The sequence below is a fragment of the Danaus plexippus genome, chromosome 5 (genome assembly GCF_018135715.1).
Source record: "Danaus plexippus chromosome 5, MEX_DaPlex, whole genome shotgun sequence".
Taxonomy (NCBI): domain Eukaryota; kingdom Metazoa; phylum Arthropoda; class Insecta; order Lepidoptera; family Nymphalidae; genus Danaus; species Danaus plexippus.
This window is the reverse complement of record NC_083539.1, coordinates 806,427-828,030: the sequence shown is the minus strand read 5'-3', so window position 1 is coordinate 828,030 and position 21,604 is coordinate 806,427. Positions and strand designations below refer to the sequence as shown.

The 21,604-nt window shown below is 31.4% G+C and overlaps 1 pseudogene; it reads left to right on the top strand.

Annotated features, from left to right (window-relative positions):
- The first annotated feature begins 18,680 nt into the window (after positions 1–18,680).
- Positions 18,681–20,221, top strand: LOC116769173 (craniofacial development protein 2-like; annotated as a pseudogene).
- The last annotated feature ends 1,383 nt before the right edge of the window (positions 20,222–21,604 follow it).

Here is a 21,604-nt window from a genome sequence, read left to right as displayed (position 1 = left end):
GAATGAAGTGCTTTTGAGTATCGGCACTAAGGCTTATGAATGAAATAACAACTAAAAATAGAACAACGCACGAATATTAGTAAGCTGAAAATTTATTTGAGTAAGGTTAGAAAAATGAGACAAGCTGATTACGAAATGTATTTTAAATTGAATAAAATTTAGAGCCCCTTCCATTTTCTAATATTTCGGTTCCAACATTTAATCGTGACCGCTAAATAGCCAGTTAGAGGCGTGCAGCAAAAGGCAGCATACGACAACGTAATTTATAATGCGCCCCACCCAATAAACACTGCAGCTGAATCTATTTGCTATGCGTTTTGCATAATTCCCGCTTATTTAATTATGTTAGCGCTTATCGCTTCCTCGTTTATGCTTTCCAATTCATTGTTAAGCTCATAAATTGTTTCGTTGATTCCCTAGCAATAGTTAAACAAAGGATATTTAACTGACGTACATGGCTTAGTATCCATTTGTTATCTGATCTACAGATTCGTATACATAAGTATATAGAATAAAATAAATGAATTATTTACCTGGATATATAAGTATCAACAATTCTCATACATCTTCAAGCGTATATATTAACATTGTGCTTTTTTACCTTAAAATATGAGAACAAAAATGTAATGATAATAAACTTTATACCGACCGAGATATCTGAGTTATAAGTAAACAAATTCATGGGGATGCCATTTCCTCGCTTCGCGGTTTTTATGATAGCGTCGATTTAGAATTTCGGAGAGTTTCGGGCGTAAACTGTAATTGTTCTACACGGATGATTCCAAATTATTATATCATTTCGAATTGAATTCGTCGTAGCCTAATAACGGTTAATTATTTTTACTACTTTATATTAGGCATATAATTTAAAGGCTTATTTTTTTTTCGTTTCAATGTATCAATCTTATTGGGTGCAATTTAAATGAAATTTTACCTTTTCAGCAATAATCATCCCTCCTACTAAATATTCAATTAAAACAGCTACACTCATAGCAAGACGTTTATTACATCTCCTCCTATATCACACTGTATCCTTGATATAACAATCTCTATCCAATTTAATAACACAAAGATATCTTAAAAGGAATATTTTTACAAAAACAACACGTGTTGTAATTGAGTTGACGTTACAAGTTATGAACCGTCGTGCCGGCGCCGGGGCCAGCCCCCTCCGGATATTGTACGGATAGAAAGAAAATTTCTACATTCCCAACTAACATTCCTTCATAGGAAGTGGGGAAGTGTCTTTGCATAACTGTCATTCTACAAAGTAATTAGAGTTCTCTTAAGCAATTTATACTTATATTGACGATTATATTTGACGATAGTTCGTGCAAGTTCTACTTCACTAATAAGGAGAAGTATATGAAAATCTCTAATTAGAAGTTACTACTTTCATAGTTTACCCGAAATTCAGCGACAAAAGTTACATACGCAGTTAGTTTTGTTATACATTTTCGTGTCACTAAATATATTACTTATATTAAGTTTATTAACACTATTCATAATATATTTTTTTACTTACAATTAGTAGATTATTTCTCTTCTCTTTGATTAAAAGTATTCTAGTTTACAAAATAGTAAAAGCATTTTTTTGCGTGTCACACAAAATTCTAAAGGTCTTTCGATGGACTTACAAAAACTTGGTCCGAGTCTTTGTTGTTTATTTTTATTGTTACTATTGTTTCATCATTTCTCATTGGGAAACTCGCTGCTTTTATATGAACAGTCATTATTTGGATACTTATTTACTTTTACTTCGGTTCCGTCTCGAATATAGTTGTCGGGGTTGAACACAAAAGGATGTCTTTTGTAGATATTCAGCTATCAAAATGTATTTGTATTTTATACAGTTAAGTACGTAACATTGAATATTTATTACCCTTATTTATTGTTAATACATGCACTATATATTATTATATATCTTGTTTAGATTTAACAATGCAGTCACGTTATTCTTATAAATATATAAAATTCTAAATGCAGTATAGTAATAGTAATGTTAAAAAGGTAACAAATGGAAGCTTACCTCGCGTTGTTAGCCGCTAATGAAAGACCATTTATCATTCTGACTGCCAAATAAAACGTTGGAATAAGCAAGCGGACCAAGTAATAAGATCTCATACACCTAAATCACTTTCATTGGATAAAACCATCTGTTTTTGCTTTGACTAATATCTATAACAATAATCCATTTTTACTGTCAAATAATTAATTGAAATTAAAATTAGACAGAGACGAAACTTCTTAGCATTCCATGGATCCACCATCCGGGCGCTGGATACATCGTATTTTTAAGTATTTTATGTTATCGACAAAATCATGCGAATACTATAAGATTCTGAAAGCCGTCTTTTGCAATCGACGTGATAAAGACATTTTAGTTTAGAAAATACATATGAAGCTTTATATTATATTTAAACTATAAGAAATATTTGGATATAATTATAACGCTAACGCTTCCAAATTGTCACCGAAAATTCCGCAATAACTTTAATTAGAAGTCTGGACAAAGAAATCGAGTGTTGTACTTTGAGAAAAATATCTCCGTTGATTCAAGTTGTGTTGAAATAATCACCTTTGTATCGTTTACTTTATACGAATCCTTAATGAAGCATAAATGGCTTTGTAACATGACACTCTTTTTTGTCGTATTTAAAATATTCTAACAAAAAAATTTTCATGATTATCAGATATTAATGTCATTGTATCTGTTTTTTTTAACTGTTGCGGCCCCCACTGTATCCTGGAATATCACCTAAATTATTTACCCTGTAACCAAAGCTTTCATCTAATATGAACATATTCAGATCTCTATATAAAATATTCTGCTAATATATTTTACTCACATTGTTTCAGAGTTACATGATAGCACGATGAATGCGTTGTATAAAATAAAAATAGTTCTATACAATATAAAATGTATTGTGTGTCCAAAATATAAAATAGCATTATTTTTTGCCCCCTATAAAACATTTTTATTTCATTTGACAATTAGATTTATTGAGAACAGTTGATTGTGCGTTTATTAATTCAGTCTTAATTATTTAACTTAATTCTTCGGATCTTCACTAAGCAAGAAATTAATATGAGCCAACTGTTATTGTAGCATCGTCAGCACATGGGCTACGAGGTCATGACCTTAGAGATAGAGCTTCTCATTTATGGTGCCATTATTTTAAGAAATACCTTTAATAAAAGCATAAAATATATATGGTTAAAAAGTCAGTGACTATGAATAATTGATAAGTAAGTGGAAATTAAATTTAACATTAAAGTTTTTGTACTTATAAATCAATTTCTAAGTTTAAAAAACCTCCTCTGCTTTTTTCTCTCTGTCTCTCTTTCTTGAGTTTTGTATGTGTTATTATAGTTTCATATTTTTAAAACTTATATAATAAATTATAATATTAATTCTAATTATGATCATAAAACTTTACAAAACCAATATTTTCGATGTTGTCTTGTTTTATATTCTTAAAAATAACACACCTATTTTGTAAGTATCGCTCAAACAACTATCAAATAAAGAATTTTAACGTAAAAAATTGTAGACCATAAAATTGCGTCCCATTAACAGAAAAGAATGTTTAAGTATTTCTCTAATACTCGTTTTATTATATTCTCACTTATAAAAATCCCAATATTCAGCAAACTACACTGGAATACATCTAACAAAAAACTGTCTAAGATAGCTTTTAGTAGGAGTACCAAACTTCAAACAGCTGACACCCGATCAAATCGAAACTTGTATTTATGCCGCAATAAATATTGCATGTGCTGTACAAACAGTATTTGTGCCAAAAAACTGGTCCGAACTCGAACGGAACTTACGATTGACGCAAAATTGCAACCGTAGAGTGTAAGGAAGTACTCTCATAAATAAAGACGCGAGTCCGAAACTAGCGAGTACCACTTTACACGAAGTTTTACAAGCGTATGATTCAGCTGAGCGAGCAATAAAAAACTTGCCGATTATGAATTGCTTTTTTCCTGACTTTAGACTTCTGACCTATATTTTGTCATTTCAAATTATTCCCCTTTTTATAACCTTTTTGTCAGTTTTATGTCACATTGATACGCACAGAAATAAATATTATTGAAAAAAAATCTGAACAGCAATTTCTTAGGTTTCAGTAGCATTGACTTACAAAAACTTAACAGAAAAGGATTTTTTTCATTTTTTTAATGTCTGATTGATTTCAATTAATAGACAGGCAGAATTTGTATGAAAAGAAAGATATGACAATAAATCAATGGAAAGCTTCATTTGGTGTGAAAAAAAATATATATATTACTTTCCCGAAATAATAAAACACACAAATACTTAAATAAAGTTTTAAATTTCATATTCATTAAAATTATTCTTTTGAGGTGGTAGAGCCTTTGGTTAAGAACTACAGCTCGAAAATAGGGTGGCTCAACGGAAGAAGTACATCCCTATCACATAAAATCGACGTGAAGTAGTCTTTAATGGCTTCGTTTCATCCGACGAGTGAGAATGTCGACTGCCTTTTCTTTTTCCCACCCTTTCCTTTCCCGGGATGATGACGTGTGCAATGAGCTACTGTCCTGCATCAGCCTAAATCTGTTTTGAATTGTCAAACGTGTGTCGTTGGCATGGGGTCCAGGGAGACCCTGACCCTGCCGATCTAATAGGGGTTTTCCGTACCCCATCCCAGTGATACACAAAATTAGACCCTCAGTTCAGACCACGGCCAATGCTCTTTAACAGGATGGCTACTGGACCATCAGCATCCTGCAATCATTCCCTTCACCTCAAGAGAGGCAACGCATCCGTAACATTATATTGCAGATGTCCATGGGTGGCGGTAATAGACTTGGACTACCCATCAGGTAGGAAGTCTGCTTGTTTGCCCCTTTGGCATAAAAAATATTAATAAAATTTAAGAACTCAAACAATTTGATTACAAAAACATTATTATAACTGAAATGTGTTCCTTTAATATTGTTATGATCATTATTAAAATAACTAAATAGTAGAATTTAACTCTCGTATAGATATTATATTGCCATCCGTTCGAGTCCTCCGAATGTTCACAGAAGCAGTTAAGCTATTCAGTTTAAACAAACCGTTTAAACTATGCTGCCGTCAATGTACATTTGTAGACAAATATGCCTCATACGCCCATAGTACAGTGCTGTGACGTACTGAAGCATTTATACTACCTCCTAGTTCGAAATTTCGAGAGGTTAAATACGTAATGTGTTAAATTAACAAAGCCTTTATATGAACACAGTAGAATACTATTCAAGACAAAATATATGACGAAATGATTAGAATAAGTTTTATAAAAAGTAGTAGTAGTAACTCAATTTAATTTTGTGCCAATTCTATGTATCAACTTGGTCTCCAGTTTTTATTTTCTCTTCAACCAAAATTAAATTTCGCCGAGTGACTGAAATCTTTGAAATTTCGGAGGTCATATCGCGAACCTCCATTGCTCTCACCTTCGTTCCTAAATTTCAAATTTCATTTCACTCCGATTTTATTGGAAAAGTTAAGCAATATTATACATCTACACACTGTTATTAAAAACAGCTATTAAAAGTAGCTCCTAATATTTATAATTCAATGATTTATATAGAATATATGTTACTATAAAACACTTACCAGTCCTTTATGTTACGAGAAATTAACTTAATTTTTTATACAATAAAGTCGTTATTAAACAGGACTTTTTAGAATTGTTTTTACATAATAATAAGTATACCTTTGACATTTTTTATATATAATTACGAGTGATAAATATTTATTATCGAGTAGGATATAGGTTCAGGTAGAAATACTATGTTCTCTATTTTTTCCACTCTTCTCGCCTGTATGTCGTCAAAGTTAAAACAGAGAGCTCAAATTCCTCGCCTGTCGCGTTTCTTTTATTGACTCCCGAAGTTTATTAGTAAAATTTCACCAAGTACTGTCTAAAAAATATCCATAATTTAATCAACCGGATTTGTTCTGGAAAGTATCGCATAAAAAAGCTTCTGAAGATGTTCTTATTATAGCAACTACATTAAGTAAATAACACGTCTGTCACGATTTCATTTAAAATGTCCAATCTTTTCTGTTGATCGATAAATGTTCTGTGACGATCAAATTAACTTTTTCATTCCAACTTTACAATTATTATATAATTTAATCCTAATATGTGGTCAAATAATTGAATGTAAACTATGACTATTTAAACATTCCTTCAATTTTATATACTTATTTTTAAAATATATAACATATTATGTATAAATTATTTCTAACAATAAGGAAACATGAATTTATAAGAGAAAACCTTCAAACGACACGTTTCTATCATTTCTTTGTAGTACGAGGTTCAAACGTCACACTAAAAACCAACAGTGTCTAGGTTATTTGAAAATAAATCAAGTTTTATGAAAGTCAAATATTATACGACTGACTTTAAGTTTTGTCGTTAATTAATTATAAATCTATACATTAGTATATGTGAATGCGTCAGCGATATCCATGATGGTTAGAGCAACAAAGATAACAAGGAAGATATAAAATCAAGTTAAACAAAAGATGTTAACTAAATTAACTATTTACTTTAACTAATTCTGATGCTGACTACAGTCCAAATACTCTCCCCCTTACTTTGGGATGTCAGTAAAGTATTCGACGTTAAAAAAAATAATAAAACATGTCACATATCACAAGTGTCGAGACGTGTAACTCAATCCACATCGTATATCGTTCTGTATGAAGTGAGCTCGTGAAAAGTTCGCTAACAGCATCACAAGTTACCCTCACTATCCGATATCTTACACAGGCACACACCGACTCACTCGTATTGAGTTTACAAGTTATTACGTTTGTATGGTACAACGATATTAAGAATTTTCTAATCAAAGAAATGGAATTCTCTTAACTTGAACCGACGCGATAAAAATTATTATTTACATACACATATATTTAACCATGATTTCATTATTTAAGATAGTCTAATATTTAAGGTATCTAAAAGTAAATTCTTATATATAATTAACTAGGTACCAGCCCCAGCCTCGCACGGGCTCTTTACAAAAAATATAAAATAGCCTTTTTATTTTTGAGAGCCTTTAAACTTATTATAACGTTCAGATGGTACGCCCGATTTAAATAATTTAAAAACTAATTTACGGATACTGATGGAGACTTAAAAATGAAGTTATTTATTTTGATAAGACTTAATACCGTATTTATGTAAATAGCTTTCCAATAAACGCTTTAGGAATGCCAATTTTTAAAAGTTGTAAAATGGTTATAGTATGTTATCCTTAAGGTATATACATATGCCACAGCGCACTTTTCTATAGACCTATATAAGATACACAATTCCAACATGTATTATTTTGTTATATATCAAAGACTTTAGGCAGCGTTTTCGTTAAAAGCTCACAGACGGCTCATGTTTTCCCGACATCTTCAACATTTGTTCTTAATGTACACACAAGTAAATACAATAACTTAACAAATTTAATACTAAATCCTTACTCGAGAATTATGTTATCGAGTGGTGATAACTGTTTGATAATCGGCTCCGTAGTTTATCCGTTTATCGTGAACAGACAGACGCGGAAAGGGACTTTGTTTTATAATATGTATTGATGATGATTGATTGGTAAGGTGTTCACATTGATAATACATGATTTTCAAGCGGTAGTCGCTGTCGCAGCGCTTTGCAGCGGTCTAAATGTGAATAAACAGAATCCAGATACGTAGAGCATGTGGACTTTAAATTATGCGAGAACACGGCCTGGTGGTATCAAGAGAATTATACTTTACGATCATCAACCGTATTAATAGTTTAGTATTTCAATACTTAATATTCCTACTGTGAAAATATTTCATATATGAATATATTGATAATCCTGTACATATAAATTTATATCTGTATAAGTTTGTGTAAGGATTCTGAATATATGTATATCTATTATATTTTTAGTAAAACTGTACAACGAATATATGTAACGGATATTATAGAAGGTTGTGTTTAATTGAACCTCAAATAAATATATCAAGTATTATGATATTTCAATTCTTATTTCTTCCAATATTTATTTGTGAATATTATAAATGTTAATGATATCATAATGTATGATATTGGTCGATAAAATAAAATATCGAAGTACTAAAATACTATTGGCTTATAATAGACCTTCAACAGTAAGTTTAAATATAAAAAATAACGATAAAGTATTGAGGTTACAGTAACTTTAAGAGGCAAAGTTTCGTTATTTCTCTTTACTGTCGAAGCATGATAGCTTGATTTATAAGTAGAGTTGCTTCATTTTTATTTTAGTATCTTTTTGTTTGCTTCTTGATCGCTTCAGACTTCAGTAATAAAAGCTTGATGCATTACTATTTCACACTTTTACGACTTAAACATTTCTTATTAAAAACCTGTTTCTTTTTATACTTTAATAAAATAAACAATAAAATGGCGCTCGTTTTTGAAAACTGATTTTTTTTAAAGCTTTAGTTATATAACTCTACTACAACAGTAAAGCGTAATTATTGACAATGGAAACTTATATGAGCAACAGGTTGACATATTACGTGATTTTTATTATTTTTAAAGATGTTTAAATTCAATTTTAAACTCTTCATCTGTATAAAATTTCTGAACCTCCTGACCTCTGACCTCTAATTCCGTAAAATTTTCCCACCAAACATACCCTACTGTACCAACAAATAAATCAGACGTACTAAATATCGAATAACAAAATTCATATCCTATTTGAAGACTTACAACTTCCGTAATTTAATCAAAAGCCAAATGTAAACAAGGGAGAAGTTGAGTCATAAAAACTGCTGACATAAAGTATCTTTACAACCTAGATTTTCTTTGAGAACCCATAAAATATACCATTGGCAAGGGCTGGCCTATATTTTTAACGAGACCCACCAAAAAGTTTTTTGTTCAATCGTCTGGAAATCGTATTCAGTGATGACTGTATATTGTTAAGAGTTGTTTCACTCTTCTCGTAAATGAATCATTGATAAGATACGATTTGCATGTCACATTACCATAATATCCAGTTTAAATATGAGAGATATTTAGAACATATAAAACGAGGAATATCTAAAGAATGTACTATTCCTATATGTATATAATATAATATGTCTTCTATTTCTAAATCATAAATCTGGTGGCTGAATGTAATTTTTTAACTTGGCATTTCTCAAATCCTGTTAATGAATTAGAACGGTCATGTACAAGTGAGTTAACGCACATTTTGCATTCACATTCAGTATAATTTGAAAAACTTTAAACAATAAAGCGAAAACTCAAAGATTGCGGATCATGCGTTTATAAATATTTTAAATAAGTTTAAAAGAACAGATTTTTTTATACAAAGATTTTATATTTCAATTATAATAATTTATAATTTCATTAAACTCACTGTACTATTTTGTTTTGTTTCCAAACACAACTAATTGTCCGTTGGGGCAATATCTTATAGTATTAAGTAGTATAAAGCAAGACTATAAACTATAAACAGAATTAAGGACGCTCCAAGCTTATTACATACACCGTAACGCTGGCGGCAAAACTACACATATTTTAATGTATCTTAAAAAATATATGTTATTTAAATTATATTATGAAACCTAGTACATTTACGTAACATTTAAATTTTACTGAGATCATTATTTATTACAACAATTTTAAATCATAGATAAAGAATAAATTTTATGAAACGTTCATTTTGGCTACCACTATCGATTTTGCAGTTTATTTTAAAGCATTTATTTACAACAATAATAGAGTGAGAGTGCTCGTGACGACCAATATTTTATTAAACGCCTGAAATTAAACTGTAAATATAAAGTTCATTCGTCACATTAAACCTACTGAATATTTTATTAAGATATTTACATCGTAAGTGATGGCCAGAGTACTGTGGAAAGGAAAAGTGTATTGAAACTACCCACGATGTACACGGATAACGCAAATTTAAAGCCTAGTGAATTTTGTGAACAACATGGTCGCGTTGAAGCACAGCGAGCAGCAATCAAATCTACGTTTGGTACAAAGGTGAAGACAACTAAAAGTGATACTCTAAACTCGCTTTAAATTCAAAATTAACTTCTAATCTAAATCATTATATACATCTATCGATATATTTTAAGGTAATGATTTGAAAAATAAATAATTAATAGTTTTCAAATTAAATTACTTTCATATCATTATAGTTACTATAATACATGAACATCGATAAAACATAATTTGAATTCTGTATAGAGTTTTTGAACTGTAAATTTTTATACTTGAGCCACATGACAATAGTTTCTTTGGAAGTTCTCCAAGAGCTATGTTACCTCAGAGGTTAAGTGTATATAAAATCGGTGTGTACTTTGCTGATTGCAACTTGTATAGCTCGTATAATAAAATAAATGTCACCACGAATTCTTAAACGGTCTCTCGGAATACATTGATAATATTCTGTATTGTTATGTTTCTCTATGTAACTGTTTATTCAACGACAGTTCTGCTTACCTATTTGTTATATCCATTCGATTTAATGAAGCGCTTCGCTTCAAATTATTTGGGTATGTTTAAAATTGTATGTTAATACAACCATTTTATAGACGGAAAATATACATTTTATATCGATTACAAATATTTGCTACTGCTCTACCTTATTAGTTCAAAATCAAATAATGATTTCTTTTTTCTTTTTACTTATAGCTTCACTTATTTCGTGTAACCTATTTCCATTCAAACGTCATGAACTTGTAACTTAATCCTATTATACTTCCATTGAAACGTCTTTAAATCAAAATCATCATGTCTGAAACCAGTTAATCAGTGATTCATCTCTAATGGAAGCAGGGCTCGAGATATGAAACATTTTTAGAGCAACGATTATCTTAAGATCACTTCATGGTACATTAACAGACCTAAGTCATAATCGTCTGCGCAAATAGCATTCATCCGATTCTCCTATCCTCAAAATACTAACATCAAAGTGTCCTATTTACGAGTCTAGTGTCTACAGTCGAGCAAATAAAGTACACACTAATTAAATTACAAAAACATTATAATGTCTCACAGAAATTATAAAAATTCGAATCAACAATCAAAAGAATATGTGTTTAATATAAATTTTCTGCAACAACGCTTTCGCTCGTAATTGTACTAAATAAAATGTCTACATCAAATAATCAGGTAAGGATTCCTTTGAAAAATTCTCATTAATTATTCATCAAAAACGAAAATCGAAATAAAAAAATATCTACACTTTCTATATTTCTACAAACCATAATTGAAGGAGCAGACATTAATGAATACATTATGTTTTTATTCGTACAATCATAAAGAATTACAACTGATAAACATCGCTGTAATTAAATATCGGAAAACTGTTTTACACTTTGTAAAAAAAAGTTTATAATTTAAACACTTTCAATATTAGTTGGAAAATAAAATTCATAAAAGTATTGCAGATATTTTCCCGCGGTACATTCGTGTTCTTTGATGTCCGCTCACAGTCGGTACTAAAAAGCATTTTAGTGAGAAAAAGTCTTTGGAAAATTTGTTTTGCAACTGACTGGGCTGTGAATGCTGAATGCGTTGCAGTGTAGAACCACTTCCCTCAGAGCTATTCTTAAACACTTCGTAACTCAACTTTACAGCTTTCACTTAACAGTAATTGTAAATAAACTTTCTTTCTCAAAAAGAATCTCATTTGCATCAAATGGCTTCATTGTTTCAATTTTATCTGATAAATATCAGTATGTATCTATGTCGGGTGTGTTTATTAAAAATAAGATATCCTTTTTATTGCTTCAACAAATATTTTAAAAGAAAGTGTAATTTTAATACATGATACATGTTATGGCAGAAATATACTAAACGAATATTCAATAAATGCAAGCAAATTCATTATAAGAGAGACTTTAAAAGGTTAATGTATATTATATATTCCGCTTGATTCTCACATTTAAAACGTCCAATTTGGGAATTCAATATATCGTTCCTTTAAGGTATACTGTAAATATTAATACAGGTGAAACTTAACATGGAATTGGCATCGAAATACATTTGATACAGGGAGCGCATCGCTAGAGGCTAACACTTTAAATAGTGCTCGCTGGGGATGTGATAGCATTCTAGCTACACAACTAATTACCAATATGCTTTAACAATATATTATTATTTTGACATTTAATTGGTATTTTTAATCAGATAGCGTTTTATAAAGCGATAAATATGTTTAGAACGTAAATTTAATACTTACGACAAAATATAAAATAATTATTCGACTCGTCAGAATTACGGGAGCCCGGATGGGAGTTTTTATTGCATCCACCATATAACCCGGACATAGCCCGGCCATGTGATTACCACCTGTTTCTGTCGATGGTGAACGCCCTTGGTAGTGTAATGTTGAACTCAAAAGAGGCTTGTGAAAAGTGGCTTTCCGAGTTCTTCGCAAATAAGGAGGGGGGCTTCTACGAGAGGGGTATTATGAAATTTCCATCTAGATGGAAACAGATTATCGTACAAAACGGTGCATATTTGAATTAAATCCGATCACTGCAACACTTTTTATAAAGCGTTGCATAAAGGGCAAAAAGCGGAAATAAGATATTTGACAACCGATATTACTATATTACATATACAAATTTCTAGTTTTCCGAGAGAATATTTAAAAGAAAAAAAAATTAATAAATTTAAAATATATATAGTCGTAAATTTCGTAAGCCATGTTTATTTTTCGCAATGATAATGTATAAATCAGTTTTAATTATAAAAGAAATAGTATTTTAAAAAGCGGTCATTCGGTGAGTGACGGGTGCGTGGCACGGCAGTTTGCGGTCCAGATCCCAAATCGTTTAAAGCACGTCGATCCTTAATTAAGACGGATTAAAAATTTTGCTGTACATTATTTTTTTAAATAATCACACTTTATAACTAGTACCGATTCTTTATTTACACATTAATTAATCGGTGTTATGAGCACATTTGACATAACATCAATAAAAAGATACTAACAAATATTATATCAATTATTTCTCAAAGTCATATTAATAAATATTTTAAAATATATTTACATTTTCTTATATCCTCCGGCTGGGACTGACATAATTTTTCAAGATGGCACTTTGTAGCCTTAAAATTAAACTAAATTTAAAAACGTCTACGTATTTCCACGTTTTTCCAATCCATACCACATCATACATCAAATATATTTCCAATGAATGACCAATTTCCAATAAATTTCCAGTAATAAATAATGTTATTTAGTCAGAATACAAAAATAATCGAATATTCAAGACCAATTTTTTTTATTCTTTATTCAAATTATTTGGATATAGACTTTTATCCAAATTCTTCACTAGTCCATAGACAAAGTCACTGATTGAAGCTTGCAATTTACTTGAACCTTCAGTATAATAAATACATACACATAACTGCATAACATAAAAAATATATATTAAAATTTAATCTTAGATAAATATCAAGACAATAAATTCATCAACCTATAAAAAACCAAATAAATTTAATTTTACTTATGAATTAACAATAAGCAATTGTACAAATAGATTCACAACCGAAAGCGTCAGGGCGGGAGCTTTTAATACGGACCTTGTAATCTTATCCCCTTTCATTTGGAATTACAAATTACAACAGTAATTAAATAAATCAGCCGTAATTACGAGGATATCGCCACACCCTACCTTATTCGAATTCTTTGATCTTTTAACGTTTCCACGTCCATCGTAATTGGGGGATACAATTTGGCTTTTGGCGTACATTGATTCGGTATTAAGAGCTAGGATATAAGTATAATGTTAAAAGCTTAAAAAATATTTATATGCTATTATGTATTAGTAATATGGAAATATTCAAACTTTAAACAATTGTTTTATTTATGGTATAAATTATACAGATCACTTATGAGCAAATTGTTTTTATCTAAAAATATTTTATCATATCAAGAAATATATCTGGATAAGGTTACCTTTGGGTTTTGTGAGAGCAATACGAATTCAGAGAAGACATGATATACAAATACATATTTTGCGAGAAATTCAGCGTTATGCCGAATACTTAGTATATGTTTAAACAACATCCCCTAAGAATTTATGATATAGCTAAAACGCCGACCTAATTGAGCGGCTCGCACTCTCTGAGAATATTTCCTCAGTTGTTGCACACTTAAGACAATTTCTGTTTGTATTATTTACATACAGTATTCATGTTATTTGAATAAAAAATATAATTACCTGTCATTTACTGCCCGTTTAATATTCACAAACCACAAACAAATTTATAACATCAGATAATAACTGTTTGATTAAAACTCCAATTAAACGCTGATTAAAGTAAATTTGATTCTGCATTTAATGATAACAATCACACTATTAATTAATGAACATGTCGATAAATATTTAAAAATTATTGATTGATTAATAAACAGTGACGCCTAACAATGGCGGGTTCGGAAAACATTTATTTGACTTTAGTTTTCGTTAGAACCAATCAAATATGTCGGAAAAAACCGGATGACAATCTATGATGGAAAAAATATATATATAAGTAAGTGAAATTAAAGAAATATACATTGAAATGCTAACACTACAGCATTCTTAAAAAAATCAAACTTAACTGAGTTTACAACATATCCAATTCACAAAAACTATTAAAAGCTCTGTATTTATATATCCATGATTATTTTAAAGAATAAATCTTCAAATGACTTAATGACTCTCGCTTAACATTCACATAGATATTTATCTTATATAACAGTACGAAGAAAACACTGAATCTTCTAAAAAAATATCAGTCCGTCTGCGACTCTGTGTAAAATAAACGTGAATTTGTAATAGCATCTCCATTCTTAGTTGGTCTTGGCTAAGTTCCAAAATAATTACGCTCATAGTGTATTATTGCCGTATGTTCCAGCTAACGATTATGACAACCGCGAATTTAAAACATCATTTAAATTAAATTATTCGTTTAACTTTGTTTTATCGCTTCGCATAAACAATCAGTTTATCTGTTACTTAATAAAAGTTACGACAGACAGAAGTGCTGACAGATGATTATGTACTTACTATCTTTTAGTAACTAATCATTTTAGTGATACCAATTATAATGTAGATATTAATACAAGCGAATATTCAATACAATTAAATTAATGAACGCCGCTCCTATCACATAAAATATCTCAAAGGGGCACAATAACAGCTCCTATGGATAGTAAAGTAAAATAACTTAGTAAGTCGACAGTTTTGAGTTCACAGTATCCCACAGATTCCCCAAAGGGAAAGACAAACTGTTCAAAGCATTGAAGTTGATATAAATCTTAGCATCAGACTGTATTTCGTTTTGACATTTAAATGCTAACAACTATTATACAGTTTAATATCAATGATGCACATTTTATGACATTCATTATAATGTTTAGTGTGTGTGTCACTGAAACAAAAGTTAATGAAAATCCTACTGGAAATACATATACATCGAATCAGGATGGTCTGAACCATTAAGCAGAGCTATTGTTAATTTTACACGTTAATTAACGCTGTATTAATTATTCCATACATAATTTGATTCGGTTGATAACCGGGTCTTTGTAACATAAACCATTTAGAAAATTACTGATCTTACTGTGTTGCCCTTGAATGTTCGGCCGTTTTTATTAAAAATTCCAAGATCGATCTTTTTAAATTTAAGGCATTCCTCGTTGGATTTTCTTCAATACTTTTGTAAGAAAAAGGTAAAAGTTATGAAAGTATGCTGTCTTGGGCATTCCACGGAAAAAGCTGGAAAGATAGTAAACTGATTAAGGTATTGTGAAAACAATAAAGCTTACTTTTGGTTCCAAAGATTTCGTTCTAGAGATTTTGGTTCTCGAACGAATCTATACCCAGCCAGAGACCCAAATCAATAATGATTTAACGTGAGTGACAGAACTTTCTTGATTCATTTGAAATAAATTGTAAAAAAGCGCTCGATGAACGATTGCCGCATGAATTGAATTCACAATATCAAGGTAGTTTTTGAATCGCTTGTACCTGCAATAGAAATTACGATTGTATATGAAATAAAAATAACTTTTTGTAATGGATAAGCCCAGAAGAAGTGACAAATTTTGTTTTATATTACGACTTAGAAAAATACGTATAAGGTTTCGTTCTATTTCCAGCTTCCTAAAATTCGTCCCAATAATTGCTATAGATCTTATTTTCAACAATGCCAATCGTGTTGAAAAACTAGAAGTCTAATTACTAAGACTGCCAATTGGTCTAACCAACTGCTGCTTCAGCGATAAATTGTTGACAAACTATTCAACCATAACTTATAACAAAACCTAATTAGATATACAGAGATTATAATATTTCTAATTTTGATCATCCACTTTGTTGGGACAACGACAAATGTCACAAAAACAAAATGTAATTTTAATAAAACAATTCAAGAAACTTTTCTCGCTTTTGAAATGTTATATATGGAACAATGTAGTAAATAACATAGCTGATAGCGTCAATATATATATATATAAATAAGGATGCAACATGAAAATAACTTGAGGCTGTCATTTTGCCTAATTGTGTTATAGTTGATGTAATGAAAAGGCAATCTAGTATATATATATTGTAGTATTATAATTTACAATTTAATCATTGAGACGAGTTTACAGCGCTAAGTTCCGATAGCGACTGTCGACAGAAATATAATAATTTATTTATTTAGTATGTAACATATCGAATATCGGTTTGTTTCTAAGTGCCAATATGGAATGTGATTTTTGCTTACATTAAAAACATCATAATATATAAAACGTAGGCACCTCATCAATATTTATAAAAACTTATTGGTATTCATAATTATTGTTAAAAGTAAAAAGAAATCAAAAACTGTTCAAAAGGAGAATAGAATTATGTTTGAATTCTGGTATAAATACGACGTCTGGACTCACGACAGCAGAGTTCAAGGAGTGCGGTCTATTGAAGAATGTGACTTTGAAGAATCTTCGAGAAATACAAGATCATTTAGGAGAATTAAAGTTTCATTTTAAAATATCATGAAACGTATTGGAAAGTGACAAGTGAAGAAAATTTCTGAATAAAAAAAATGTTACACTTTAAAATATGTTTAATATGAATTATTTTCCTTACACTTGATTATTATTTAATAAATATTTTATTGTAGTTAAAGTGCGTTTGAGGATTTTCGTTTGTTATGTATTCATTTGTTGTATATTACTATAGTATATTGTAATTGTTAAGTTCCTACACCTTTGTGTGCAGATTTTAGCTTGCGTTTTCATTGAACCGTTCGGTTTCTGTTTTTGACGTTTTCTCTTCCGAATAATGAAGTATTTCTGCAGCTAAATGTTTAAAGTATGAAATACTCGTAAATTCCGAGAGCTAATAAACTTTACAGTTCTCTCGGCAATAGCAAATACTATATAAGATATAGGATAACCAGAAGTCCCGTGGGAGGGGATGCAGCCAAAGATATTATGACCCCTAAACAAGCTATATCGACTTTATCGTTCACCTACGACGTTGTTACGAGTTGAGAGCAATATAGCTCTTAGTTTAAGCTTCAGGACACATTCCATAAGATACAGCGTTTTATGAATAAATTAAACGTTTTACTATAAAAAAATCACTATAAAAATTTCGTTCCAATGAACCTATCTTCAATTGTGTAAGTATGAATGAATGTACACTTTTGTATTTACAGAAAATATAATTTATTAAAATATAATAATTATTGAATTTAATAAGCAATAGTCAAACTATTACAGACGAAATATATTAAGAAGTAACAAAATATAAAAGCATCGTATTGTTACACGATAGGTCTAGTCTGCCAGTTGGCACCCACTCTACCGTATATTATACTGTAGCCACTTCACATTCAATTACTCGTACGTGATTTACAAATGTCAAGCGAATATTCAATTTACGTTAATGAAAATGACCTATAGCCTTACTATATTATTCAAATGTACATTTTCCAATATTAGCTATATTTCCCGCTATTCTAAACCCAATGTGCCAGTACCCTAATCCCTCCAGTCTCTATCTACAGTGATGTTTGTTCAGCGTCACTCGCACGCGCGTCCTGTGACACTACAGCTACTCCAAATCTGAGATCCGCTGTTTATTACACACAAACAGCACTCGAAATAAGCTCACTGAAGGCTTTTACACATTAATTATAATATTTATACTTAATACAAATATATTATAATATCTAAATAAGCCCGATGCATTCGGTTAGCTCGCGATGCAAGTGCAAAAAGTTTTGTTATAAGTATGTGATAAACAAAAACGTAATGTTTTAAGGAACTTATTTTCTTTTCTTTTTCTTGCATTTGCAATATTTGATAACATTAACATATGGAAATGTTTAGATGTAACTAAGTTTTTCAGATACTACTTGGTTTTTATTTAAAATCTATGTATATACATAATCCCGACGTTTCGGTTACTTTACAGCAACAAGAATCGCGAGCAGACGAGATGAAAGTGTTAGCATCTATCAGCTCGTCTTTAGATATAATATAATAAGAAACGCAGGGTATCCGAAAATCTTAGATTTCATTATACGTATGTGCATTGCGAATAGCACTACCCCCTCCCTTCCCGTGGGTGTCGTAGAAAGCGACTGAGGGATATATTTACCAGGAAGATGGGCAGCAGCATCTTCCCGGAGCAGGCCACCTATACTGCGCTCACCAACCCGTCTGCCAAGCGTGGCGAGTATTAGCAACTCCCCCCGCATGATGACCAAATGCAACGAACGCCACTAGCCCGGAATACGGTAGCGATCTCGGTAACGATGGGGCTAGGTTTGCGAAGAATTCCTGTCAGATTCCTGGCTACCAAAAACGACCACTGGCCCTGGCAACGCACAACACTACACACTTTGAGGAATGACGAGAAGATTGTTGAGCTGGAGGAAGAATTGAGTAAATTACGGTGAGATATTTTGGGGTTGTCTGAAGTCCGTAGAGACGGCCAGGATACGATAACCCTGAAATCTGGTAATCTGCTCTTCTACCGAGAGGGTGACCAACAATCCCAAGGTGTTGTCGGATTTCTCGTCCACAAGTCTCTCTCGTCCACATGTCAACCATCGACAGTGTCTCGAGCAGGGTTGCATACCTAACACTCAGAGTATCTAAGAGGTACTCATTGAAGGTCATTCAGGTATATACGCCGACTTCGTCACACCCAGATGAGGAAGTAGAGTCTATGTATGAGGACATTAGTAGGGCCATGCATACTAGCAAAACTCACTTCAAAGTTGTTATGAGAGACTTTAATGTGAAGCTAGGTAGGAAAAGTGTTTACGAGTTGAAGGTGGGTGACTTCGGGCATGGGCAACGGAACCTTAGAGGACAGAGGCTGGCGGATTTTCTGGAGAAAGAAGGACTCTTTGTGATAAATTCTTTCTGCTAGAAGCCGCCTCAATGAAAATGGACTTGGATGACCCCGATGGTTCCACGTGAAATGAGATAGATTTTATTATGACCGATAAGAGACGAATATTCAATGAGGTCTCAGTGATTCACAGGGTGAAAACCGGTAATGATCACCGAATTGTGAGAGGCACGTTGAATATACACGTTAAACTGGAACGGTCCCATTTAATGAAGTCCACGCTCCGACCTACTCGCGCTCAGATCGAAAACCCCGAAATAGTCCAGTTAGGAAGGTCCAACTTTGAGAAAGAAGTCAATCGTCGAATCCAAATCGGATGGGCAGCGTTCGTAAAGCTCCGTAACGTCTTTTAATCCAAAATACCTCAGTGCCTTAAGACGAAGGTATTTAATCAGTGTGTGTTGTCAGTGATGACGTACGGATCCGAAATGTGGTGCTTCACCAAAGGGCTTATGAACAGACTCAGAGTCGCTCAAAGAGCTATGGAGAGAGCTATGCTCGGAGTTTCTCTACAGGATCGAATCAGAAATGATTATATACGTAGAAGAACTAGAGTCACCGACATAGCTAAACGGATTAGCTCTTTTGAAGTGGCAGTGGGCAAGTCATATAGCCCAGAGAACAAATGGCCGTTGGGGCCGAAAAGTGCTCGAATGTCCATCAACGAGATGGATGGACAACTTAGTCAAGGCCGCGAGTTCACGGTGGATGCAGGCCGCTTCCGACCGAATCGCTTGGAAGTCGGTGAAGCAGGCCTATGTCCAGCAGTGGAACTCACATGGCTGAAGAGAGAGAGAGAGAGAGAGAGTTGTGCGTTTAAATGTTTGTGCTTGTACTTTGATAAATTTAGTTTTGCTAATCAGAAAATCATATTTTTCTTACCCTATATTTAAATAAACTTGTTTTTTTTTAATTTATAGTATTCAATACTATATCTAAGTCGCATATAAAATCAAAGAAATATTTTTATGTACCTGATATTATAATATAATTAAACCAGGATTCTTTTTACAAATAAATAAAGTGAGATAATTAAAAAAAAATCTCCTCTAACAAAGTTGTATAAACATAATAAAAAATAGATTTTCTAATTCTAAACTAACTAAACAATGTCCTAAAATGTTGTCTGTTACCATAAGGTCTTGTCATGATTTTCTGTTCCAGTTGTTATATAAAAGGTGGTGTGTTTCATGTTGTTCAAAATTCACTATAAATATTACTAATTATTCATTGAAATTCAATGTAATCATAACAATTTAAAGATTAAGAGATCAGGGAATTGGTAAGATACGCGGCATAACGAATTACAACTGTAGTTTGCTTTTTGATTAATTAATTTTGAGAAACCAAATGAGATATAAGATGTAGAACACATTATTCCAATTTATACATCCATATCTGTTTTTCAACTCCTCTCTATATTATTTGAAACGCTGTTCAGAATTCATGGCCATTATCCTACAACCTTAACTAACAAAATCAGGTCAAGGTAGCCAGTATACTGGTTTACTTTAATTAAGTGAAACCTCTTAACTTCTTGTCAGTTGTTTTATTAGTATACCTTATTATTACAATTAATTGAAGATTGGATGTTATATAACTTTAAGAGCTCAGGTTTACTAAAATGCGGTTAGTTTCCGAATAATCTTATTAAAACAAAGTTTATTTTTATAAATAATTTAAATTCATTTTACAAAACAACACATGACTAATACGATTTCTTCAAATTCAGTAGCCAGTTGTTTTGTTGTTATTTTACAACAATAGCAAAATAAATAACGAAAAGCTACGAAACCGTATATACCATTGTGCACAAATAAAATTATTATGCAAATTTATACTTAAAACAATAAAACTTGTAACACCCGCATGGAGTAAGTTAGGTAGCAAACAAAATTAGAATTGCTTTGAAACGGATTGTATACATAATTTATTGTACGACACACTGTACCGGCTCAAGTATTAAAAGTCCGATGTACGAAACATGTTTTAGTTCATTAAAAATAAAACTAGAATCATGATTCGACAATATTAGACACGTTCACTTAAAATCGACTCTGTTTATATTAATTATAAGTAATCAAAGCTCCAGAAACAAAAATACAGCCGTGTTTTATTTCGAGAAGTCTCTCGATTTCATCGTTAATTGGCAAAATTAAATGGATGTCG